General features: G+C 34.8%; 1 protein-coding gene across 4 annotated transcripts in view; it reads left to right on the forward strand.

Moving 5' to 3' along the window:
- The window catches only part of Mgat4c (MGAT4 family, member C), a 710365-nt gene that overhangs the window by 172213 nt on the left and 511422 nt on the right, over nt 1-26730 (forward strand). For 3 of the 4 annotated variants that reach the window (XM_006514002.1, XM_006514003.1, NM_001205098.1), the window contains exon 2: nt 10293-10331. The gene's annotated coding sequence lies outside the window, so the exon portion shown is untranslated. Of the gene's footprint in view, nt 1-10292; nt 10332-12977; nt 13058-26730 lie in introns of all 4 variants that reach the window. The other variant, XM_030245235.1, reaches the window with a different exon arrangement.

Raw genomic sequence — 26730 nt, forward strand, 5'->3', positions numbered from 1 at the left:
AAATTAAATATAAATTTAATTTAAATAAATATAAACATATTTATTTAAAATATAAAGGGTCAATATTATCATATTATCTTTGTCTCTCCAGGAAAGTCATGTTGTATGTCTTCAAGAGACAGGCATAGTTATCTTTTCCATTACAGGATTATAGACATGAATATATTTCTTACAAGTTATCAGCCCTCCATCGAATGAGTTCAAGTAAGACAGGAGTTTTCCTCTATTAAAAAATTGGTTTTCAGAGGCAGGTATTACATTTTTATTATCCAAATAACACTATTGGCTATTCCTTGATCTGCCACTGATTCCAAAAGGAAGCATTATGTCAATATCCTTAAGAACATGAAGATTAATTCTATATCCTCTGCACCCTGGCACTTTAAGTCTCTGCAAGGCTGGGCATTTCCATTCCCACAAAAGCCAGACAAGGTTGCTCAGCTACAACATATTCCACACACAGTAACAGCTTTTTGTGATCGAGCCCACTCCAGTTGTTCAGAACCCAGATGAATTCCAACCTGAACATCTGCTGCATATGTTTGGAGAGACCTATGTTCATCCCAGTGTATGTTCTTTGGTCAGTGGTTTAGACTCTGACCAAGGGTTCAAGTTAGTTGACTTTGTTATCTGTCGGTATTCCTGTGGAGTTCCTATCCCCTTTGGGGCAAAAAAAATAAAAAAATAAAAATAAAAAATAAAGAATTTGGAATAATGTATGTCATACATAATGCATTAAAAAGTCTTAGGTAATTAAATATGAGTTGCTCATTTGAAAAAATTAAGTTTAAAGTCCATTTATATTTATTGTCATTTATCTAATTGTGATTAAGTTTGAAAAAGAATTTTTTTCAGATAGAAAGGCATGGCTACTGTAAAATAAGTGATGTTTATACATTATACAAATATTATTTATTGAGTATTTTAAGTAATTTGAAATACATCAGATGAGATCCGGCATAGCTTAGATAGTAGTCTATCTTAGGAAATGAGCTTTGCCTCAGCCACCTGCACCTACTTATTATGATCTGGTATTAATGAGAAAATATGCTTGTTAAGATTTACTTATATATCCTATTGTTTTTAACTTTACTGTGTACACTGTACCACTTATGTGACTTTATTATGTGATCTACATTTTTCTGATTTTTTTTTTTATTTTTGTCATTCAATAGCACAGCTCTTCTGTGGATCACACTGTGTCACAGTGTTAAAAGTTTAGATTTTTTTTTTTTTTGTGATAGGGAATGCAATGATTTAGTTTATTTTGATTACCCATTCTCATTCTATGAAAATGAGACCAAAAGTATTTTTTAAATATTTTTTATTATTATGTATTTTCCTCAATTACATTTAGAATGCTATCCCAAAAGTCCCCCATACCCTCCTCCCCACTTCCCTACCCACCCATTCCCATTTTTTGACCCTGGAATTCCCCTGTACTGGGGCATATAAAGTTTGCGTGTCCAATGGGCCACTCGTTCCAGTGATGGCCGACTAAAGTATTAAGAAACTTTTTTTTAGTATAGAAAGCTGTATGTGTGAGGGCAATTTTAAAAACAATATTGGTAATTTTGTATGCTAAAAGTTAACCTTTTACCTTATCAATATTTTCAATATCAATATCAATATTTTCATTTTTAAAGTTTGTGTGTATGTGTGTGTGTTTGTGTGAGAGAGAAAGAAAGAGTGAGACAGAGACAGAGAGACAGTCAGAGAGAGACAGACGGACAGAGAGAAGAACACATGCCATTGTTTGAGAGAACAAGGTGAAGGAGTTTGCTCCCAATTTTCAACATGTAGATTCTGGAGGTGGAATTCAGGTTGTGAGGCTTATTGGCAGTCACCTTTATCTACTGAGCCATCTCACAGTTCCCAATCCTTAATTTTTCACAGTAATTGTATCTACTTGCAAGTATCAAGCATGCTTGAATGGCACTTTCAGTCTTAAAAACATATCTAAAATAATCATAGAGTTAAATATCACATGCATTTTGTGAACTAAAGTTTCTTTGAAAACCTTAATGGCAAAACTGACAAGTGAGGTTTAAGTCATGTAGTGTTTGGTTTTAATTTTTTTTTTTGGCTTGCTGAAATTTGACAGGGAATGTATCTACATGTGACATTTAACTTTTGGTTCATTATGAATAGAGTGATAATTTTTCTTGCATATAAATAAAACATCAATTAATAGATCTAGGGACAGTTAAAGCAACTTATTTTTTTGCTCAGTATACAACACAGAAGAATATTATGCTTCTATAATTGATAATATAATATATAATTTATATTTTATAATATAGAGAAGCTGGGACATTTTACTCGGGTAGACAGCACATGCTGTATCATCATTTTACACATCTTAATACTATATATAGTTAGAATGCTCAATGCCAGCAAGTATGATTTATGTTATACTAATGTACCTTTTAGCAGCTCTGCTTACCTGCTGAGCAGCTATCTTATTATAACTGTTTTCCAGGCTCCCTGTGCTCTCAAGGAGAAGACAGGCTAAGTAATGATACTATTGGAACTGTATATAATCATCTCCTATAAAAACATCTAGTCCTGATTCCAATTATGTTAATTCACTGCAGAGGGAACTGTACAATTCAATCACAAGAAGGTTCAGTGCCTTACGGAGGCCTCTTGACAGCATACTTGGAGTCCCGTTGGAAGAATTTAGCAAATCCCTTTGTGGTACATGAGGGCTTAAAGCCATAATAAACCAACCCCTTTACATTGATTTATTCCTCTGAAGTCAATGAGAGCTTTTCAGGGATTGGAGATTGGGGGTTTTTCTTTGTCTGTTCACTATCCAAACGTCACTCAGCTGATAAATAATAATAAGACAACTATTCCCTACTTCTAGAATCACTAAATAGCAAAAGGATTATGACTCAAAGTTAAACAACAGTTTATACCTGAGCCATCTGATGCTAGTACCTTAGAAATGCCAGTGATACTTTATCTTATTTTATATTATTTTATTTTATATAACATTTTGCATTTAAATGTATCGCTGTTGTATTCTCCTGTGCCTGATAGAACAATCAGGACACAATTGGTACCGAATTTTGAAAAGGGTTGTAATGCAATTTTCTTTACCATAAAGCTCTTTTGGTAACAAACAGGCTGAGTTTCAAGCTTAGAGCAGTCTCTAGCTTGGAACTCCAATTTAAAAGACCATAATTTCCTGTAACCATCCAGAAGGAAGAAGGATGCTCTATCTATAGCACAATGATATTAGTAGAAAGATGAATGCACTCTGACACATTTCTTTGTTGTAGATACACTAAGTATCTTTCCTAATGATTTCTATTTTTTCCTCCACACAGGAAAACATTTATTGATGAGTAATATGCCCAATGTTGTCAGAGAAAATCTATTCAGATTGAACAGTTCTTGTAAAACACATTCCGCCATGGAAAACTATGTTAAAGTCCTAACTCCAAAATTATAAGTTAATTAGGAATTATGGTCTGAAGGAGTTATTTATCAAACCTTGATATATATTTTTTTTTCAATTGTACGGTGGATTATAAAAAAGAGGGGCTGGCCAGCATTGCCCTATAACGATAACATACTTTTAGAATTTTAACATGACACAATATTTCAAAATGTGGAATAGTGCATATATGTCCAAGTAATAAAATATTACAGGGGCTTGAAATACTTGGTGTAAAATATCAGAAGAAGATGTTTGCTCTGAAAGTAATCAAACCCATTCAGGTCTTCTTTTTTGCATTGGATATTTTCTTTATTTACATTTCAAATGTTATCCCCTTTCCCAGCTCCCCTCCTCCCCTCGGAAACCTCCATTGCATCCACCCTCCCATTTCTATGAGGCTGTTCACCCTCTATCCCACCCACTCCTGCCTCCTCTCTCCCACATTCCCCTACACTGAGCATCAAGCCTTTACAGGACCAAAGACCTCTTCTCCCATTGATGACCAAAAAGCCATTTTCTGCTACACAGACAGCTGACGCCATGGATCCCTCCATGTGTAATCTTTGGTTAGTGGTTTAGTTTCTGGGAGGTCTAGGGGTTTTGGTTGCTTGATATTGTTCTTCTTATGCGGAGTTGCAAACCCCTTCAGCAATGTCAATCTTTTCCAAGTTCTTTGAGTCATTGTTCAAGGAAATGACAGAGTAATCATCCTTGGATTTGAAAGAAGCCCATTGTTTATTTACTCTTCTTTGAACTCTTCATACTGGTGTCAGGGAAAGATACTAAAATCCTGGTATATTAGGCTTAATAACCAGTTCCCAAAAGTTGATAAGCAATTTGAACCCAACAGTGTTGAAGACAGTAAAGGAGCTTAAATAACAATGTGATCACATTGAGAAGAAAGGAAGCCTAGTGATGTACAACCAGTGGTTAATGTGATTCCAGCTGTCTCAGTGTTCTACACATAACACAAGGACTGCTACTTTTTCCACTTGTAGTAAAAATTGAAAGCAAGTGTATTAGAAAAAATAAAGTTGATACAACACAACAAGAAAAAATAGAATTGGCTAGTTTAGTTAGTGATTGACAGCTTTGTTTTAATTTTTTTTATTCTTTAATCCTTTTTTATAGTCCAGACTTCATCCCCCTCCCAGTCTAACGCTTGAATGGTCCTCATCCCATACCTCCTCTCCGCAACCCTGTCTGTCTCTAAGAATATGTCCCCACCTCCCCACCCCAACCCCATCAAGCCTCCCCACTTCGTTGGGCGTCAAGTCTCTCAAGGGTTAGGTGCATCTTCTCTCACTGAGGCCAGACCATGCAGCCTTCTGCTGTATATGTGTCAGGGTCCTCATATTAGCTGGTGTATGGTGCCTGGTTGATGGCTCAGTGTCTAAGAGATCACAGGGGACCAGGACAGTTGAGTCTGCACATCTTCCTATGGGTATGCCATTCTCCTCAGCTTCTTGTAGCTTTTCCCAATTCAACCATAGGGGTCTCTAGCTTCTGTCTATTGGTTGGGTGCTAGTATCTACAACTGACTATTTCAGCAGCTTGCTGGACCTCTTAGGGGGAGCTGTGCTAGGCTCCTGTCTGCATGCACACCACAGCATCAGTAACAGTGTCAAGGCCCCTGGCCTCCCTTTTTTCTGGATTCCAATTTGGGCCTGTCACTGGACCTCTTTTCTCTCATGCTCTTCTTCATTTTTGTGTCTGTAGTTCCTTCAGATAGAAACAATTCTGGTTCAGCACTTTTGACTGTCGGATGGCAACTCCATCATGCTACTTGATGTCCTGTCTCTCCACTGGAGGTGGGCTCTCCAAGTTCCTCCAACTCACTGTAGAGAACTTCATCCAAGTTCCTGAGAGTCTCTCACCTCCCAGGTGTCTGAGAGTTTCTAGAGGTTCCCCCTCACACCCTGCATCTCCTACCTCCCAAGGTTACCTGTTTTCATTCTTTGTGCTGTCCTTCAGGCCTCCAGACCTCTTTCCTCCCAATCCACCAATACCTGATCATGTTCCCCCATTCTACTCTCTGTCCCCTCTTTCACCCAGGCCCCTCTCTCCCTTTGCCCCCCCGTGACTGCTTTCTTCTCCATCCAAAGTGGGATTGAGGCATCCTCATTTGGGTCCTTCAGCTTGTTAAACTTGAGTCCTGTGGGTTGTACCCTGGTTATTCTGTGCTTTTCTGGCTAATATCTACTTATTAGTGAGTACATACCATGCATGTCCTTCGGGTCTGAGTTAAGCTCACTCAGCATGATATTTTCTAGTTCTATCCATTTGCATGCAATTACTGCTTAAGAACTTGTTTCATTTCTCCAAGAGAGGAGTTAGTTATAGGGCATGTAACAGTGTCTATAGGTAAAGAATATGTTCTGCCCGTATTGTATAGGATCATGGCACCATGGGCAAGGTTTATTATTTGTGTGTGTGTGTGTGTGTGTGTGTGTGTGTGTGTGTGTAAGTTAAATCTTTGGAAATATACATCAATTTTTGATTTTTAAATAAGGAATCTCTAGCAGCTCAAATAATTTTGTAATTATCTACTATATTAAGCCCTAAGTTAACATCTAGAAATAAAATCTATAATAGTATTTTCTCCTTTCATCAAGCCCTGCAAATCTGCAAAGAGTTAAGTAAATATAATATAAAATTACTGTGATAAAGTATTCTCTGGGACTTAATTGTTTTGAGTAGAACTATCACACAGGTTTAAAATCACATTTTTGGCAATAAATATAGTTATAACCAAAACTTGTATATGTTTAGCTAAGAGATACCTTTGAGTTTATAGTTGGGCTGGAGTGATGTCTCAGTTGTTAAAGGCTAGGCTCACAATCATAAATACAAGAGTTTATAGTTATCTAATAGAAGACCCCTAAATTGGCACAGATTGTGTTAAGATAACTACTGAAAAAAATCTTATGGGCCGGGCAGTAGTGATGCATGCCTTTAATCCTAGCACTTGGGAAGCAGAGGCAGGCAGATTTCTGAGTTCGAGGCCAGCCTGATCTACAGAGTGAGTTCCAGGACAGCCAGGGCTACTAGAGAAACCCTGCCTTGTAACACACAAACAAACAAACAAACAAAATGTTACACGTAATTCTTATTAAATATTTCAGAGTTGCTGTAAGAAGGCCTCATCTAAACTTGTTATAAAGGATTATTTTAAGTGCATACATAGATAAGAAGAATTAAAATTCTACAGCAAGTCTATAAAATTAAATGAAAGATTGATTTATATGCACAGTAATTTACCTATTTCCAATAACAACATTTCTCAGGAGCAACAATTTTGTTGAAACTCTCTCAGCTATAAATGTTTTATATTTGATATCAAAGTACGTGTTCTTATTGAAATATCTGAGATACAAAACATGGTTATTTGGAAGACTTAAACAGATGGCATACTGGATCATGGAATCATTTAAAAAATAGAAGCCATGCATTGGAGAAAAGAGAGAGATAGCCAGGGGGCATATCTGTAAAACACTGGATGGGCAAAAGTGAATTGAAATAACATAATGTATTTTAATTTCCAAAATAATAAATAAATAAATAAATAAATAAATAAATAAAGGCAAGAAGAAATTCCTTCTGTATTCCTAGTGGCTTTTGTTCAGTGTGCTCCTGATGTTCCCACTTTATGATCCCTATGGAGAAAGAGGTATCTTGCAACACTTCCTGTTAGGTATTAAGTTCCTCTCTATGATGTCTATGGAGAAAGAGGTATCTTGCATCACTTCCTGTTAGGTATTAAGCTCCTCTTGAAGAACTGTGCTCAAATGAACCCATCCAATCCATGAATTTTTTCATAGGTCATATGTCTAGATAACACCTCATTGTAAATTAAGACTCCCTTAAATAACTTTGTGGGGATGCAAACTGTCTACATTAATTGTCAAAGATCAGCTTAAAACATAAAGCATATACATTTTAAACTATCCGTCATACAAAATTACCAGAAATTTCTCTGTATTTGATGTATTGTATAACATGTGAAATCAAAACAGATTTGTCTTCATATGATAGCCTGGCATCATAGGTATTTTCGATACAATTAAATGTCTAATTTCCATTACTTTTCCCTACATATGGTATAGTATTTTCATCTTCCTGACAGACATGGATTATTTTGTTTCTGTTGAAGGAAAAACAAATACAGAATAAAAATTACTAATTGTCAAGATAACAGACACATAAATCACAGCACAAATAACAGGAAAAGACAAGATTAAAAGTATTTTATAATAGTACAATTTCATATAAAATTTTAGGAAATAAAATTAGTGATACAGAGATGATATTATTTAAATAAGGAAAGACTGAAACTGAAGAAAAAAGAGAAATGTTTTATTATAATAGAAAGGTTATACAATATTCTCCTGATATTTGGGAGGTAGGTTAATTATGTAAAATATTAACAATACTATGAAATACTCATATTTTTATTCCAAGTGTTAATACTAACAATATTGTTTAAAGCAATTAGAGAATGTGCACTCCTCATCCCATAGAAACAACCATAAGCATCAATTGTGTAGATAGTAATGACATTTCAAAATATTTAAGGCTATTAGTAAAATTCCCAATTGTCTGGTTATTAGGCTATGTCAAATTTATGTGCTTTTACAATGTTAAAATATTAATATTGTCAAGGAAAAATATGAAATTAGAACACATAATTTGTTATTTGAGCTCAGTATTAAATTCAATGCAAAGTATTGTTTCTCAATAATAGCTTAAAGCCTTAACTTAATTGTAAATATGAAAAAAATTGAGAAGATTTTTTTATACCTAAATCTTATTAACATCTACATTTGTCTGATAAAAGCTCGAATTCTGAGGCTATTCAATTTATATTCATTCATTGAACATAATTTCTTGAACAAATATGAGTCAAATCTCAGGTTACAATTGTGAACAAGGACTGAAGGCACTGATTAGATATCTAGTAGAAATAAGTAGGATTCTATCATCCTTAGACAAGAAAATGTTGAAAGGAGATAGGAATATAAAACTTGGGTCTGCAACCTAATATAGAATTTCAACATGTGTATATGTCATGGTGATGGGTATAAAAGTTTATCAGTGAGCCAACCAATTTTAAACAGTAAAATTTGATCTCACAACTCAGTAGTAACTCCTGCTTGCTAAAGTGAAATGTTCTTCAGTATTCTGTGTGAGCATACGTGCTACCTGTACATACATATCAATCCATATACACTATAAAATAACTGCCCTAACACAGCAAAGAGTGATACCAAGTGAAACAGATGAAAAACTATCTGTCTATCTGTTTAAATATGCCAAAGATGTTTTTATAAAACTCTTAGGAAATGTGCTTATTAAAGATAGTTAATGAATTAATTTAAAATCATGTACAGAACTACAAAACAGAAAAATTAGCCCTTTCTTTTTTTTTGAGACAGGGTTTCTCTGTATAGTCCTGGCTGTCCTGGAACTCACTCTGTAGACCAGGCTGGCCTCGAACTCAGAAATCTGCCTGCCTCTGCCTCCCAAGTGCTGGGATTAAAGGCATGCGCCACCACCGCCCGGCTAAATTAGCCCTTTCTTATTAGAATCTTTTGGAATAGTATGTATGGATTTCAGAATTATAGAAATGTAAAGTGTTTTATTTTTTTCTTAAGTAGCCTAGCTCTGGCTATTTTGTTTGCTTAGTTTTGCTGTGTATGTATGTATGTATGTATGTATGTATGTATGTATGTATGTATTTTTGTTTGGTTGCTTTGAATGTTTTGTTTGTTTTCTGTTTTAGGAATGTGTTGAGGAAACAATCAGGGGTCAAACAAATGTTGGGTTTGCTTCCCTATTTTGTTTGTTTGTTTGGTTTGGTTTGGTTTGGTTTTCCCGAGACAGGGTTTCTATGTATAGCTCTGGCTGTCCTGGAACTCACTTTGTAGGCCAGGCTGACCTCAAACTCAGAAATCTGCCTGCCTCTGGCTCCTGAGTGTTGGGATTAAAGGCATGTGCCACCATGCCCGGCAGGTGCTTCCCTATTTTAAATATCTACTTCAAACATAAAATGTGGTTGTTTGCACTTGGGCAATGACCAGGACTAAGGCTAGATGGTTCAGCACCAATCTGCATTTTATAGAGAGCTGTAATGACAGAAAAAATACCAAAATTCATATATTTTTAAAAACAAGAATGGTGTATTATTTTATGAATGGATGTATTCCTAACAATAAAATCCCATGGGAAACATTCAGTACATAGATTGTCAAACAAGAATTCTTTTTTTATTTTTTTTTTTGGGGGGGTGTTATTTCGACAATTTTAAGTATTACTGAAGAATATGGCAATTGTAGACTTTCCCCATATTTACATAGATATAAATAACTAGACTCTCACTAAATAATGCCTTTTTGAACTTCTTGTTATTACATTTCAGTTTTGAAAATAAAGGTAAAAGATCACTGCTATTGCCAGCAATAAAATTTAGAAAGTATCTGTCAACTAGATTCATCACAGAATTGTACAAATACTAAATTTTAACACAAATGTATGATAGAAATATTTCTGTAGTTCCTGTCATGATATCTGAGAAATTCTTATAAGATTTTTGAGTTTGAAGAACATTCTTCACTGTCTTATGGTTCTGGGAAACAGGTGACTGATATGACCATTTCTTAGTTTTTCAGAGTTTCAGATTAATTTAATAGTTTTCTTGATAAGGACTCCACATAGTATGAAGATGATTGAAACCATGAAGTTTTTCAAATAATAGAATAAATATATTTAATGTTACATGTACTTTTTAATATTAAATACAGTAATGCATGAGTGATACCAGTAAATAAATTTTATTTTTCAGAGTCCTGGTGTCTCCCAGATCCTAGGATAGTATCTGAAGGTAAGTAGGCTAAAGATCGAATTTAATCCACTTAGATCATCCTCTTGTTATTTATAAATTCGATGTTTGCTAAATGCACTTGTCAGCTGTGCATCTAATTTTGTGAGATATCCTACATTAAAGACATGATTTTAATTTTACAGGTAGAAATATGATAGATAGATAGATAGATAGATAGATAGATAGATAGATAGATAGATAGATAGATAGATTTGCATGTGCATATTATTTATGATTTTGGAATTGTATATTTACATTAAGCTACAGGACACAGAAAAATGCAGTATTCATAATAGTTCAGCTTACTGGTAGTAATTCTTTCCTCTAAATATTATGAGACTGTAAAAGTTCTCTCCTGTGCAAACAATCGTGTTTACTCCTTCCAAAAACTGATTATAATTTCTAGTAGAGAGTGTGATTCATTTTTGTATTTACTGATTGTTTTCAGAGAGGATTTTCCTAGCACAAAAATTTGCACTCTCTGTTCCTCAGATATCCATGTGATGGGATTACACAGGTGTGTCGCCATGTCCAGCTATGCATTTTTAATGAAGGGAAAGATTGACTTCTGGTTTTGTTAGCAGGTATTGCATTGGGGAAAATAACTTTGATTTTGCCTACCGTTCAATAATTTTCCTTGTTACTAAAGGAGTACCAATCTATTCTCCATCTGCAAAACTTACAGATAAATTTTTAAAAATCATGAATTTCTTTGTGTACTGGGTATACAGGGACAATTCATTGATGCCTCATGATCAAGAGAATCAGTAGTGTCAGGTGCATGTGTGTACTCATGACAGATAGATGCTTATGTGTGTTCAATAGTAGAGGAAATGTAAGAATCCACCACAAAATGGTGTTCATGCTCTACATTGTTTTATACTTTCTAATATTCTAGTTTTAAATGCTATGGATCCAATTATTTATTAAATATTTTAAGATTTTTGGATCTCAGTTTAAGTTCCTAAGGTAAATGGTCAGTTTCTGTTGTTATTGACTATTTTTTAATAAATGTATAGATCTTTCTGATATTCTTTTAAATTTTTATTTAATATATATTTTATACTCCAGATTTTATAACCCCCCACCCTCTGACTGTCCCACATCCCCAACCTCCCACCGCCCTGTCTCTGTGAGAATGTCCCTATACCCCAACACCACACCCCATATCCCACCAGACCTCCCCACTCCAGTCTCTTGAGAGTTAGGTGCATCTTCTCTGACTGAGTTCAGACCCTGCAGTCCTCTGGACTATATATTGGAGGCCTTATATCAGCTGGTGTATGCTGCCTGGTTCGTGGTCCAATGTCTGAGAGATCACAGTGGGTCAATGTAATTTAAGACTCCTGATCCTCCTACTGGGTTGCCCTCCTTCTCAACGTCTTCCACCCATTCCCTAACTCAACCACAGGGGCCAGCAGTGACTGGTCATTGGTTGGGTGTAAATATCTTCATCTGCCTCTTTCAGCTGCTTGTTGGGTCTTTTGGAGGACAGTCATGTTAGGTCCCTTTTGTAAACACTCCATAACCTCAGTAATAGTGTCAGGCCTTGGGGCCTCCCCTTGAGCTAGATCACACTTTTGCCCTGTCACTGGACCTTCTTTTTCTCAGGCTCTTCTCCATTTATGTCCCTGCAGTTCTTTCAGTCAGGGACAATTTGGGGTCAGAGTTTTTGACTTTGAGATGGCAAATCAGTCCCTCACTTGATGCCCTGTCTTCCTGCTGAAGGTAGACTCTACAAGTTCCCTTTCCTCACAGTAGGGAATTTATTCTAACAGCCCACCCTTTGAGTTCTTAGAGTCTCTCACCACTCAGGTCTCTGGTATATGCTGGAGGGTCCCCACCATCTCCTACCTCCCAAGGTTGCCTATTTCCATTCTTTCTGCTGGGCCTTGGGGCTTCAATTTTCCCCCCACCTAATACCTGATCAGGTTCCCTTTTTTCAATCCCTGTCCCCTTTCCCATCCAGGACCCTCCGTCCCTGATATTCTTTTCAGATATTCTTCTTCAAATCTGTTTACCATTTTTATTGAATAGTGAGAGACTATTTAGAAGTTTTATTATTTCTCACATTACCGAAGTATACTATAGTATTTACTCGCATGTGACAGGGACCAGAGACATATAATCTTGAGGGAAAATAACTAAATCCCTCCAGTTTATGCTGTTGCTAGAATCTGCTATGCAGTACAGCGTTTGTATTGAATTAATTGTCACATAAAGTTTGTTTTTAAACCCTGGGAGAGTTTACTGGAATAGAACTCCATTCTAAGTCAAGCAACATAAGTATTTATAATTTCAAAGCTGATATGAAGAGCATAGTGTAAGAAAAAAAAGGAAATAAATAAAGGCAAAATCATCAGGTTGAATATGTAGTGATTTTGAAAGACTTCTTCAATATTCCATTTCTAATAACTTGAATATTTAGTTCTCTCAATTTGTCTATCACCACATTAGTAACTTTATCAGAACCCGAAAAATCGCTTTCTAAAGAGTTTTCATCCTTAAAATCATCAATATGCAAAGCCTGTCATGAATCATTCATGTGTAATTGAACAAGAACTGCTCCAAAATAGATTATTTAGGAATCCTACTAATATGAACATGACTCTCCCTTTATGGTGTTATTCAATTTTCTGATTTCAGTGGGTAAGAATGAGAGCCAATACAGATTGATGCACACCTAATCATTTATATTGAAAATCAGCATCCAAGAAACTAAAATGGTAAGATGGGGAAGTTCCCAAATTCCTTACCTACTAGATAGGACCATTGTCTCCTAGAGTATTGTCTGATCCTCAGGCTCTCTGAGCATCAGTCCCTCATTATCTTGGTTTTAAACACCTGTTATAGTTTTTCTTTCTGCATTTTTATTACTCTTCAAACAAGCCTATATAATTTTTCAAATCACAGTGAGGACATATCAATGTACCTTTTTTTGTGACCCAAACACAATCTTATTAACAATATTTATTCAGTGATTAAACACCCATGGAAGGAGTTACAGAGACAAAGTTTGGAGCTGAGATGAAAGGATGGACCATCTAGAGACTGCCAGACACGGGGATCCGTTCCATAATCAGCCTCCAAATGCTGACACCATTGCATACACCAAGAAGATTTTGCTGAAAGGACCCTGATATAGCTGTCTCTTGTGAGGCTATGCCACAGCCTGGCAAACACAGAAGTAGAAGCTCACAGTCAGCTGTTGGATGGAACACAGAGCCCCCAATGGAGGAGCTAGAGAAAGTACCCAAGGAGCTAAAGGGGTCTGTAACCCTATAGGTGGAAAAACAATAAGAACTAACCAGTACCCACGGAGCTCATGTCTCTAGCTGCATATTTATCAGAAGATGGCCTAGTCAGCCATCATTGGGAAGAGAGGCCCCTTGGTCTTGAAAACTTTATTATGCCTCAGTACGGGGGAATGCCAGAGCCAAGAAGTGGGAGTGGGTAGGTAGGGGAGTGGGAGGGAGGGTCTGGGGAACTTTTGGGATAGCATTTGAAATGCAAATGAAGAAAATATCTAATTAAAAAATAAAAAAGGGAAAAATCTTATTTTAAAAACCCAGTTTTTAATTAAAGTCAGGGGAAATATTTATAAACAGTGGTGACCATATATAGAGCCTGAAGAAAGGTTCAGCAGTTAAAAGATCACATGCACAACTAGCAGAGGACTCATCTTCAGTCCCCAGCATACACAATGTGTGGCTCACAATCAACTGTAAATCCAGCATCAGCAGTGTCCAGAGCATTTGACCTGTGGTTACCTGCACACATGCATAGAGGCATGCATGTGTACACACGCTCAAGTAAAAAGAAAAGCATGGCAATATAGAAATTATTCAACCCACTTTCCCTTTCACATATTATTTATCCCAAAGATTCGTCTCCACTTAAATACTAATAATTTTTCAACTCATAGTTGCTCTTTATATATTATTGTATGTTTTAAGGTAGGCTATATAGTTTTCCTTCCTTTCATTGAACATTCATTATGAATTTGCTGATTGCTTGCATATCACAATGATTTTTCTCATTCCAATGCAATAGCCTCATAAGTAAGATTGTCAACAGAGGCCTGCAATGCTTTGTTGAGCTTCCTCAGTGAGTCAGAGGAAACCAATCAAAATCAGTCCTGGCAAGCTCTTTTCAGATATCCCTATCAACTACAAGCATGTGTTAGACTGTTGACACTTATGTAGAACTTAAGATAATTTTTCGTTATTTTAGAATTTCTAAATAAGAACAATTCAACATTTCTCCTTTAGTTTTATTCACACAAAATAACCCTAGTGTTTGCTATAGCTAATTGTACTGTGGTTGCATTAAGTATGAAATGCCTAATGACTACTGGCTGGATAAAAGATTCCTGCTTGAGAGACAATACTTTTGATTATTATTATTTTTTTTTAGAATAAGCTATCTTGTGTAGCAATATTCAAACTTAAATTTATTTTAGATGCTTCTATTTACAATATGTTTATGGTATAATGATATGTTTATTTTACTTTTTTCACTTTTAGAAATAAACTAAATGCTCAGAATCAAAAAGTCATGTACAAGTAATATTATAGAGGCTTAACATTTTATACATACATAAATATTAAAATTAATAAAAAGAGCTCATGAACTTTAAAAGAGGTATATGGAAAAACTGGAGGAAGGAAAGGGAAGAAGGAGCTTATATGATTATATATAACTCTCTATTTCTCCCCCTTTCAATTATTCCCTCTTTCTCTCTTCTTTCTCTGTGTGTGTATTTTTCTGTCTGTCTCTCTCTCATATATATATATATATATATATATATATATATATATACATACTTACACTGATATATGTTTAATTTGTAAAATTACATGCAAGTTTACTGAGTTTATTCATTGAACTCACAAGGTAATGAATAAATAGCACATACTTTGGTCATGAAGCAAACTAAACCATATAACTGTAAAACAAAGACTGCATAATACAATATTCATAACTAAAGGAAGATTCAAGTTTTATTATTCTGTCCAACCATGATTAATACTGCTAAAGCAGATATAATCTTTCTGAAAAATATTAAGTGTTTAGAATAGCTCTTATTACTTCTCCCATAGTATTATTCATAATGAAAAATTTATTAAGATTTATAACATGAAACACATTATCTAAACAGTCATATGAATCCATATGTGTGATATTTAATTGCACTAATTGCCAACAAATGAATAAATACTATAGTTGAAAATAGGCAATAAGAATGATGAAAAATTTTAGGATAGTGACAGACTCTGGAAGGTTTTCAATTTCAGATATCTGGCTGAAGAAATAAATATTGCAGGACGAAAGGGCATTTATTAAAAATTTGACCAAATTATGTCCTCAACATTGTAGACTATAAAGCTAGAAATTAGCTTTACATTGATCCTAGATGTTCTTAAGGAAAAGTTTTATCATATTATTATATGTACATGTTATTGAACATTATTTATTTGGGTATGTATCTATGTGAATTTATGCACTTAACTATATAGAAATTGGAAGCAAGGAGAAGTTGTTGGGTGTCTTTATCTCTCACCATCTACTCCTTTGCAACAAGGGATTTTTATGAATATTTGTTTTAAGAGACTAGTAAATATCATTTCTCTACACTCTCTCACACACAAGTAGAATCTGGAATCTATACATGCTCCAAGCTGATCATCTGGGTGCTAGGATCAAATTTCTGCACATAGCATTAATATTATTTTCATTATTTTATAATTGTATTAATTATTATTACTATTAATCCACCTCTCAAGCTCAAACATTTCTAAAGAAATTATGTAATTTTGTAGACAGGAATCTTATAATACATGTATATATGTAATATATATGCAGATATACATACATATGTAACTCAGAATTCTTCAAAGCACAGAATAAATATTTACCCTCTAACATAACTTCTAAGCTGCTTATTACCATGAATAAGAATTTACATACAAGAAGCAGTTATTTAAATAATCCAGATTAGGTATGCTCAGAGGTGAATGCCATGAGAGTCTGATGTGTTGTAATGAGTGAATGCATTTGGTACACATCCCTGTAAAGAACTGTCCTTTTATAGACAGGCAATACCCATGACCTGAAATATTGTGGAATACTACAGATGAAGATCATGACCAATCTTCTCTATACCTAGCAAAGAGTCAATATTGAAGTTATATCTAGGCAGATATATCCTATAGTAATGACTGAACATTAGGTTGACCAAAATTTACTTAGGCAATAAGTTATATCTACATAACTATTGAATCATTTTAAGACATAAAATTCATATAAGTAATTTTATACTATTCGCAGTTCAAGTGAACTCTATTTGAAATTGAAACAATAAATCTACCTGATCTCTAAAATATAAAAAATAACTATTTTATTTAAAATTGATGATAAAGTCACAAATGACAAATCTATCTACTGTTGAAAACCAAACTAAGGTAAAAAAAATTCTTTAGTTAGGATGATAAACTGTTTTTATTTAAATGCATTTTCAAAATCCAATTGCTGTACAAATATATGGAACAATTATTGTCAAGAGTCCAATAAAAAGTGTATAAATGTTATCTGGGATATAGTCAATTACTGAGGAATGAACATAAGAACAATCTTACTGTTAATGTGGGTACTACAGGAAATGGTGTGTCAAGAGAGGAAAAGGTTGTGCAGTCGATTACAGGGAAGAATGGGACTTCGTGTGACCTGCAAAAGAACCTCAGAAGAAAGCGCTGGGATGCTCCCCTACGTCTGGTCCTGTACTAATTGGTAGGACTGCTTCTAGCACAGGGTCAGATGCTTCGTCAAGCTGAGAAAAATAGTGGATGCGAATATTCTTCAAGAATATACTCTCACATTTTATAACTGTACCTCATGCATGCCCAGCCTCTGATTGCACTGACCACAGGGGGTCCTTGGCTGGAATTGCTCTGTGCCATCAATTTCTGGAAGATGTGACAGAGATTGGAGTCTATTTATGCAGTAGTCAAAGGACCCCACTGATTCTTCATTTCCATAAGCTTCATAAGTGATATTTGACTTTCTCTGGATACAAAAAAGCAGCAAATTATGTCAAATAAAATGAGCAGTTTAGATGCATAAGAACAGAGCTAGAAATTGGTGTCCCAGAAACAGACTTTGAGAGAAAATCCACAAAGAAACCTTAATTCAGTCCAGCAGTGGAAGCAAATGTATTCATGATAGAGTTGTAAGAATAGAATAGACAGCTTTATTAGAGCCTATGAAATGTAGACTCAAGGAGCTACAATTGCTGAAAACACATTTTAGCTAACATTTACAAAATTGTGCCTTTATTAATTCCTCAATTTACCTATCAGGATTTCCACACACTCCAAGATATAACCTTGAGAAATCAGATACTTATATTTAATGTGCCCAGGAATTATACCTTGATAATCAAGAACACAGCAAAAAAAGCATACACTATGATTTGTGAATTTTATGGAATTCTTATTCTAACTTGAAAGAAGAAGGGTTCTCCAGCTATTATAGAGCAAGAATTATGTGTAGCTGGGGATACAGTTCATTTTGTAGAATATTTGCCGAGCACACAGGAGGTCCTGACCCTAAACACTATAGAACTATAAACTGACTTGGTGGTAAATATGTATCAAGTAAGCATATGGGAACTGGAAAAAAAGTGGACCCAAAGTTCAAGGTCACTCTTAGCTACATAGCCACACAGGTCAACCTTGAGTATATGAGTTACAGAAGGAAGTTTCCTATTCAGTTGGGTACTTGTGTTGGGACTGAAAGAAATACTCGTGCACAGACAGAAGTTCCAGAGGTCACTAGATTCTGAAAACACCTATAAGATGATGGTCAGCAAGAAAACGCTGTCCTTTGTCACTCAAAATCCAGGCAATGGATCTATGTAACTGCTTCATGAACTATGAACAAGAGCTTTAGATAGGAGGGCAACTCAATCGTATCCAGAACTGTGACACTTCAGTCAGAATAAGCTACACTACTGACTCACAATATGCCACAATGAGAAATGTTGTATTGCTTTGTTGAAATTCTGGTACTTCCCCCCCCCACACACACACACAAAATAATACACAATTAATACTTTTGAAAACAAACCCATGGATACTGTATATTCAGAAACAGACGTGTTATTCCAAGCTTAGACAATTAAAACACTCTAAATCAGGTAGCACCTAGTAGAAATGATTTGCAATTTTTCACAAAGGTAATTTGAATCTATAAAATTAGAATATTTAGTCTTAAATAACCTGACCTGCATTATAAAGCTAATTGAAGCTAATCTGTTCTGTATTTTAAATGTCAACCTATTACTTTCAGAAAACCTGCTAGCTCACATAATTCTGAGAACAAAAACCATTTTTTCTACTTTTAAAAAATTATGAATAAGCAATATGTGTGGGAAGAAAATATATCAAATTAATCTACTATATTTTAATGTAGATTTAAAAATAGTTAAATATATATTATTTATAGGAATGTGGAAAGAAGAAAAATTAATTATCTAAGAGTGGATCTTCATTATAGTTTCTGTTTCATGCACTGTTTTCCAAGAGACATGAAAAACCATCCACATACACATAGGGCACCAATGAGAGACCAAATATGATTGTATCAAAGTTCAAGTTGCTGAGCCAGCAAGCCCATTTGGCTTACTTACAGGATAGGTGAGAGGTTATATTTAGGGACACGGGTGAGGGGAAAAAAAAAACATGGCATAGAAAAGTCTCAGGCTATGTGGCAAAGCACACGCACACACACACACACGCACACACACACAAGCACATGCATACATATGCTGAAGGGTTAACTGAAAGGGAGACTCCGTGAATGTTACAGAGGCCTGAAATGAGACTTTTCTGTGCCATGTGTGTGTGTGCTAATTTCTCCCTAAACCATTAGGCCATGTGTACTTTATGGAGAATTGCACACAGCTGTCAGGAAGTCTGGGGCAAGGAAAGGGGAAAGCAGTCTCGGGTGATGGGACTCATCATCCTTGCTTAACCCTTCTTCTTAGAAGGGAAGATCAACAGGCACCATCTTGAGAGTCCCCTGCAAGAAATCTCAGCATCACAGTCTTCATTCAGCACTTGAGAACCCTTGCTCAGGCTTTGCCTTGACTTTCATCCAGTGGAATAATGTTTTTCCTAACGTACATGGCTACTCCCTCTGCACTTTCTAGTTAACCTGTTGACTTGATGTCTGCTTTAGATATAACTAATTTCCATAGTTTTTATGCTCTTCATTCTTGTGGTTCTAAACAGACCATTATGGCTAAGTGGGTAATCCTGCTTTTGTTGCTTTTGAACATGACTGGATGTTTCTTCTCCTATGTATATTATTTCTCACTACTTGAAAAATTTTCAATTATATAGTCATTTGGTTATTTGCTGTTGAACTGAGAGCCCTGGATAATTGTTTAGTTTACACCCTTTTCTCTGCTTTAAAATGAGATCGCATCTTTCTAGGAAATTAGACTTATGTTTTTTTCTTTAGTATCAGATGTAGTGTGATTCATTGTTTTTTTTTTTTTTTTTTTTTTTTCTCTCTCAAAACAGCTTTTGTAACTTTTATTAAATTTGGGGTTTTTTCTCTCTCTCTATTTTTTGTGAGGATTTCATACATATGTAAAAAATCATTCTGATTACTTTCTCTACCCATTCTTTTCCTTCTACCTCTGTCATCCCACCTCAGTGAAGCCTTTTCCCACGTCTCACTGTCCTGTATGTTGTTTAGTCTCACTGAGTTTATCCAGAGCGATTGGTGTTTGTTGATTTTACTCAACAGTAGGAAGCAACTGAAGACAGATCAAGGATCAAGGCCTTGATCCCAATTCCGAGAAGGGGCAAAGTATCTACACCTTGGTCTTCGTTCTTCCTGAGCTTCATTGTTTTGCGTTTTTTAAAAAAGTATTTTATGTCCATAGAAAATTACTCTCCATCTTAATCAGAGAGACTTCTCTCTGCAATGAGCAGTAACACAGAAGCTACAGGGACAGAGTTTGGAGCTGAGACAAAAGGATGAACCATCTAGAGGCTGCCATACTCAGGGATCCATCCCATAATCAGCCTCCAAACGCTGACACCATTTCATACACTAGCAAGATTTTGCTGAAAGGACCCTGATATAGCTGTCTCTTGTCAGACTGTGCCTGGGCCTAGCAAACACAAGTGGAGACTCACAGTCAGCTATTGGATGTATCACAGGGCCCCCAATGGAGGAGCTGGAGGAAGTACCCAGGGAGCTGGGGGTATCCGCAGCCCTATGGATGGAACAACGATATGAACTAACCAGTACCCCCCGGAGCTCGTGTCTCCAGCTGCATAAGTATCAGAAGATGGCCTGCTCGGCCATCAGTGGAAAGAGAGGCCCATTGGTCGTGCAGACTTTATATGTCTCAGTACAGGGGAACGCCAGGGCCAAGAGGTGGGAGTGGGTGGGTGGGGAGTGGGTGTGGGAGGATATAGGGGACTTTTGTAATAGCATTGTAAATGTAAATGAAATAAATACCCAATAATAAAAAATAAATTAATTAATACAAAAGTTTTTATTGTGATTAATTTTGAGAAGATATTTTACCTCAGAAAAACTTTGTCTTAGCTGATCTTGATTAATATGATGGCTCTACTTAAATTCTTCACACTCTTTACACATTATTAATAAAATTGAAAATAGCAAAAATGTCAGGATTAAAGTCTACAATTATCTGCTAATCATCTGGCTTCTGACTCTATTTTTATTGATCAATTTTACTTTTCCTCTTTATAATTTTACTGCACATTTCTTGGATTGTTGGTATTAATTGGATGCAGACATGTTTATTTGAATATTGTTCATTACATTTTTAATTTATAAGATTTTATTTATCTGTGTTTGCCGATATCACAGTAGAGCATTGGAACCCATGGTGCTGGATCACAAATCATTATTAGTTTTCACCTGATGGGAATGCTGAGAACTAACTCAGGTTCTCATGAGTCATAATCGGTATTAATAACTGATCAATTTTACTATGTGTGTCTGTCCATTTTTATCTTCTTCAGAAGTCTGAGTATTATCTTAGAGTTCTCTTGGATTGTTTAAACTGTTTGATCTTTGTGAATGTTGCTTTCAAGATTTGCTGCATAGCAAATACTTAGCATTGCACTATAGAGTAGTTTGCCTCCATTAAAAAGGTAAATTATCCTTTGCTCTTTGGAAATACTGAAGGACTTTTGTTTTGCTATTTACTACTAGAACAGTTTCTAGCTCTGTATGAAATCATGAGACTACTTAATCACTGAAATTAAAAGTTGGAATTTTTGTTTTTTGACCAAGGGCATTTGCCTTACATTGATGGTTAAGATTTGTGATCATTTGAGCAGAGCCTACGAGGGGTTCTTGAACTCCCTCTGTGCAGGCTTCTAGTGTTTAGGACTCTTCTGCATTCAATAAATTGTTACTTTTCCAAATACACATTGACTTCTTTCTCTAAGTCCCGGCTGTTGTTTTCTGTCCTTTGCCTATACTATGAAGTGAATATACTCTTGTAGTAAGCTGTACCTCAAGTCATCTTTTCTATTTTCCGTTGTTCTGGGACCAGGTTTCAATATATCAGCCTTCATAGTCTCTGTAAGTCATAGTTTTAGGTATTTGTATAGCTTTAGGTATGAGTCTCATATAGAAGGATTAAGATAGTCAATGTGATGTCACATAAACAATTTTTCAATGTTAATACATTTCTTATATTTTAAAATCATTTTCTTATATTTTAGAAGTTTTAATTATCATTATATCTCTAATGGATGCAATGGTATATTTCACATAGAATTAATTTTTATTTATTTATTATGTGTTTATAAACACACACATTTATATCGTCTCTCTCTCTCTCTCTCTCTCTCTCTCTCTATATATATATATATATATATATATATATATATATATGTCACAGCATAGGTATAGAGATTGAAAATCTTTTTGGAGTAATTTCTTGCTTTGAAAATCACTGAGGCGTGATTTCTCTTATGTCTTCTGTTACATGTGTTTGACATATCTGCCTCTGCCACCCTTCTTGCGTTAGGAGTTCTGGCACTACAGCTTGGCATGGTCACAGTCTTATTTGTAAAATGTAGGTCTGAAGATTAAACTGTTGTGGTAGTATTTCAGAGGCACATGTTTTTACCTTCTGAGTCTTCTTTCAGGATAAGTGTATTACTTATAGTATCTTCTATGTAGGAAATTAATATATTCTATAAAGGAAAATCTGAGATATTAGAAAAATATAATTTTATGGAATTTATTGTTTTAAAGTTATATATTATTTTTCTTTCTGAGAGAAATCCTTAATCTGGTAAACAAATTTGTTTTCTCCATAGATGTGGCATATTACAAGCATATTTATGTGTCTTATTTTTACTGTAAGTTAATTTTCTTCTACCTCATTAATATTTTATCCAGGAATAACATCAGATGAGATCCTTCAATAATCCAAATTTCATTATGTTTCTCTTTCTCTTTGGATTGTAAGTCCTTTTCTACAGGATTATAGGTGTCTTTGGTATATTTAGTATTACTCACCCCATAAAATAAATTACCCAACTCTAATTCTCATCATCACCATTTCTCGTGATTCAATATTCACACATGTAGTTGCTCACCCAAAAGTGATATCTCTGATACATATATATATATATATATATATATATATATTATATATGTATTTATATGTGTATATGGTATATATGTGAGATGTATTCATATATATTCATATACACATATACACATATTCATGTATATATATACATATATACACATAGTCATATATATACATATATAAATATTCACAAACCATTGGAACAATGGTATCCTTTTACTTGACTACGATCTGTGTAAACCTATCTTCATATTTTAACTACAAGAATTTCAGCTATGTAGTAAAAATGTAGATAAAAACAGCATCTTGATAGTGTCAATTCTGGTATACATGAGGGAGACATACAAATGTTTGAATTTTTTGCCTTGCATATTTATCTGGTTTCATCACTACTCTACAAACATATTAATGAGACATTTGTAAAATACACTGATAGACTGCTACATATTTTGCCATATTACTGTGGAGGAAAAGAAAATTTTTGATTTGTTTTAGCTAGGTTCATTAGCCAGTTACTCCACCCTGGTACAGTTCAAATGTTGAAGTAGTTCTTTAACATAATAATGAATTCTAAGCCTTGTACAAATAAGACACCATAATCTGGTAATCTAAGAAGACATTCTATGTTCTTAATTGCTGAAATTATTCATTATGGGCTCTATTTTTCTGATACCATTGTGGAGAATGTATCACAAGCAAAACATTGTGGAAGACAGTTTAGTGACCAGAGTAAAAATTCTATCTCCCTTGGTTTGTCCTTTCACATGGATTCTTCTGCCAGAACTGTTGTAATATCAAAAGATTGATAGACATGTACACACCTATCTTTATTCTCTCTCTCCTTGGACTTTCATGTGTCCAAAGCTGGTGACAAATTTTCATGTAAACTGTTGTTATTGAACATGGAGCTGAGAGAGACAGAAAGGAAATCCTGTCAAGTCCAATAAAATTGAGTTCACTCAAATAGCAGGCAGCTTTTCAGCAATAAATGGGCAGTAGGTTTCTGTGAAGTGTGGATGTTTGTAGAGGGTTACTACTGTCTTTAATCGATTTATAGGATCAAAACTGAGATGATGTGTCATTAATTAGCAACCCTTTTCCAAATATATTTACAAATGTTATTTTTATATTGTTTATTATCTACTATTTGTAGCTTTGTTTACTTACATTGGTTGGAAAAATATCATCAGCATCATTGTCAACAAAAATAACAACAAAATGTTTCCGTTCCTGGATAATCTACAGGATAATAAACACTTGGAGTTCAGAATGTTCTTTTTACAAAGAATAAAAGATGAATCATCAATCCCAATTATAAAGAAAATGATGAAACTGCTCTCAGTACTAAAATGAGTTTGGAAAAAAAAAAAAGACCTCAAAATTTACAAGTTAGTTATCTTAAGCCTTTAAAACTATTATTAAATACAGTAACATAAAACACAAAAACAGTAAAAAATCATTTTTATTCACTATGAATCCTCCCTAAGAGTTAAACCATCATTTTTAAGTTATAGAAAAATAAGTAGCTTAAATAAAACATTTTATGTATTAATTTTATTGTTTTCGGTTGTTGAAAATAGATTCCTTTTTATAAAATACAGCCTGATTGTGATTTCCTCTTCCTCTACTCCTCCGAGTTTGATATCAACTCCCTTCTACAATGACCAAATCATCTCTGTAAATACAGAGACTTCTAAGAGAAAATGATGTATAATATAATATTATCAAACAAAAGCAAATATATCAGAGTAGGACAAAACAAACAGAAGGAAAAGAGCCCAAGAAAAGTCACAATAAACAGATATAAATAGAGTGACCCATTCATTGATATAGTTAGCAATCCCTTGAAAACACTAAACTTCAGACATAATATATACACAAGGGATTGTAGGGTAAAAATAAGAAAAAATAAAATGAAATGAAATAAAAGTGAAAAAATTAAAAAGATACAATTTAAAAGAAATAATTGAAAGTACTTTTAACTGACATTAGTAGACAATGAACGTCCAAAGACGTCTTTAAATTCATTTTTTTGTTGGGCATCTACTTATGAGCATGTGCCCTACTGAATAGATTATTTTTCCACCTAGTAAAATTCTCTTAGAAAAATCAAAAAATTGATTTGCAAGTAGTTATTAACTAGAATTTGTTTCTAAGCTTATGATGGGTGCGTGTGTCTTCTCTTCTTTTCATCTATAGGACTGCATCTGCTGCAGACCTGCAAGGTCCTGTGCATGCTGCCTCTTTGTGTTCATATGTGTGTTGATCATGATGATTTCATAGACCTTGTTATCTTGATGTCCTCCTTCCTCTCTGACATTTCCACTCTTTTCACCTCCTTTTCCACAGCAGTTCCCTGAGACCTGAGGGGAGAGATTTGAAGGAGTAATCCCATTTAGGGGTGAATTTTTCAGGGTCTTTGTCTCTTTGCATGATGTGTGGCTCTAAGTCTCTGTTTTCATTCCCATCTTTTGCAGGAGGACACATTCTTGATGGATAAAGTACTGATCTATAAATAAAGCAAATGACATTAGGAGTCACTTTATTGATATGTTCCTTTAGTCGAACGATTAAAATTTGGTTTTCTGCTACCTTTTTTGATCACCTATTCTCTGGTTCTTGTACATTCAAGTAAAATTTGGTATGAGTTCTATCTGATTGAGTGAGCATTAAATCAGATCAGGTATTGGTTGGTTACTTTCATAAGATTTGTACTTTGTTGTACTACCATGTCTTATGGGCAGGAATGGCATTTAGCTGGGTCAATAGTACATTTCTTCTTTGGTTGTATGCAGAGTACCTTCTGGAACTAATAAAAAAAATTCTATAGGCACCATGTCAACGTTATAGTTTTAAGTGAGTTGTGAAGGTGTTTTCAGCAACGGGGACTTACTCTAAGTTTATGCATAACGAACTATGGCCTCAGAAACATCCTGAGTTGTGAAGGTGTTGTTTTCAGCAATGGGGACTTACTGTAAGTTTATGCAGAATAAACTATGGCCTCAGCAACATCCTGAGTTGTTTGGAAAATCCCAATGATCATTTGTCCAACAACTGTATTAGATGTAACTCATTCCTGGGTATTTGAATCTTCATTCAGTGATAATGGATATCTTGTCGGGCTCTTAGATTCCTTTCAAACACACAAAAACACACACACACACGCTATATGAATATATGAGTTATATTTCTGTGATTTGTTATGTTCATAATTATCATGTTATATTTACGTATTAACAACATATCTATTCTTATTAAATTTATTCATGTATTCAGTTTACACCCCAATATTAGTCAACTCCACTAGCTCCCTATTCCATTCCTATCTCTAACTACAAAGGTCCAGGTTAGTTGACTCTGTTGATCTTTGTTCCTTTGCCTGCAAGGTTGTAGAGTAAGTGGAGCGGTCCTCTTCTGCTGGCAGAGTATCAATGTATATAACCACTCTGTAAGTCAATATTGCAGTTTCTTCAGAAGATTGGGAATAGTTCTACCTCAAGACCCAGATACACCACTCATGGTTATATACCTAAAGTACACTCCGTCATATATTAAAACTGTTCTCCACAAGCACAGCTGCTCAACTATATTCATAACAGCTTTATTCATAATAGCCAGAAACTGGAAACAACCTAGATATCTTTTAACTGAAGAATAGATACCTATATAACAGGTTACTACTTGGCCATTAAGAACAAGAACAACAAATACTTCAGGCAAATAGATGGGACTAAA

Source organism: Mus musculus, chromosome 10 (assembly GCF_000001635.26).
Source record: "Mus musculus strain C57BL/6J chromosome 10, GRCm38.p6 C57BL/6J".
Lineage (NCBI taxonomy): Eukaryota > Metazoa > Chordata > Mammalia > Rodentia > Muridae > Mus > Mus musculus.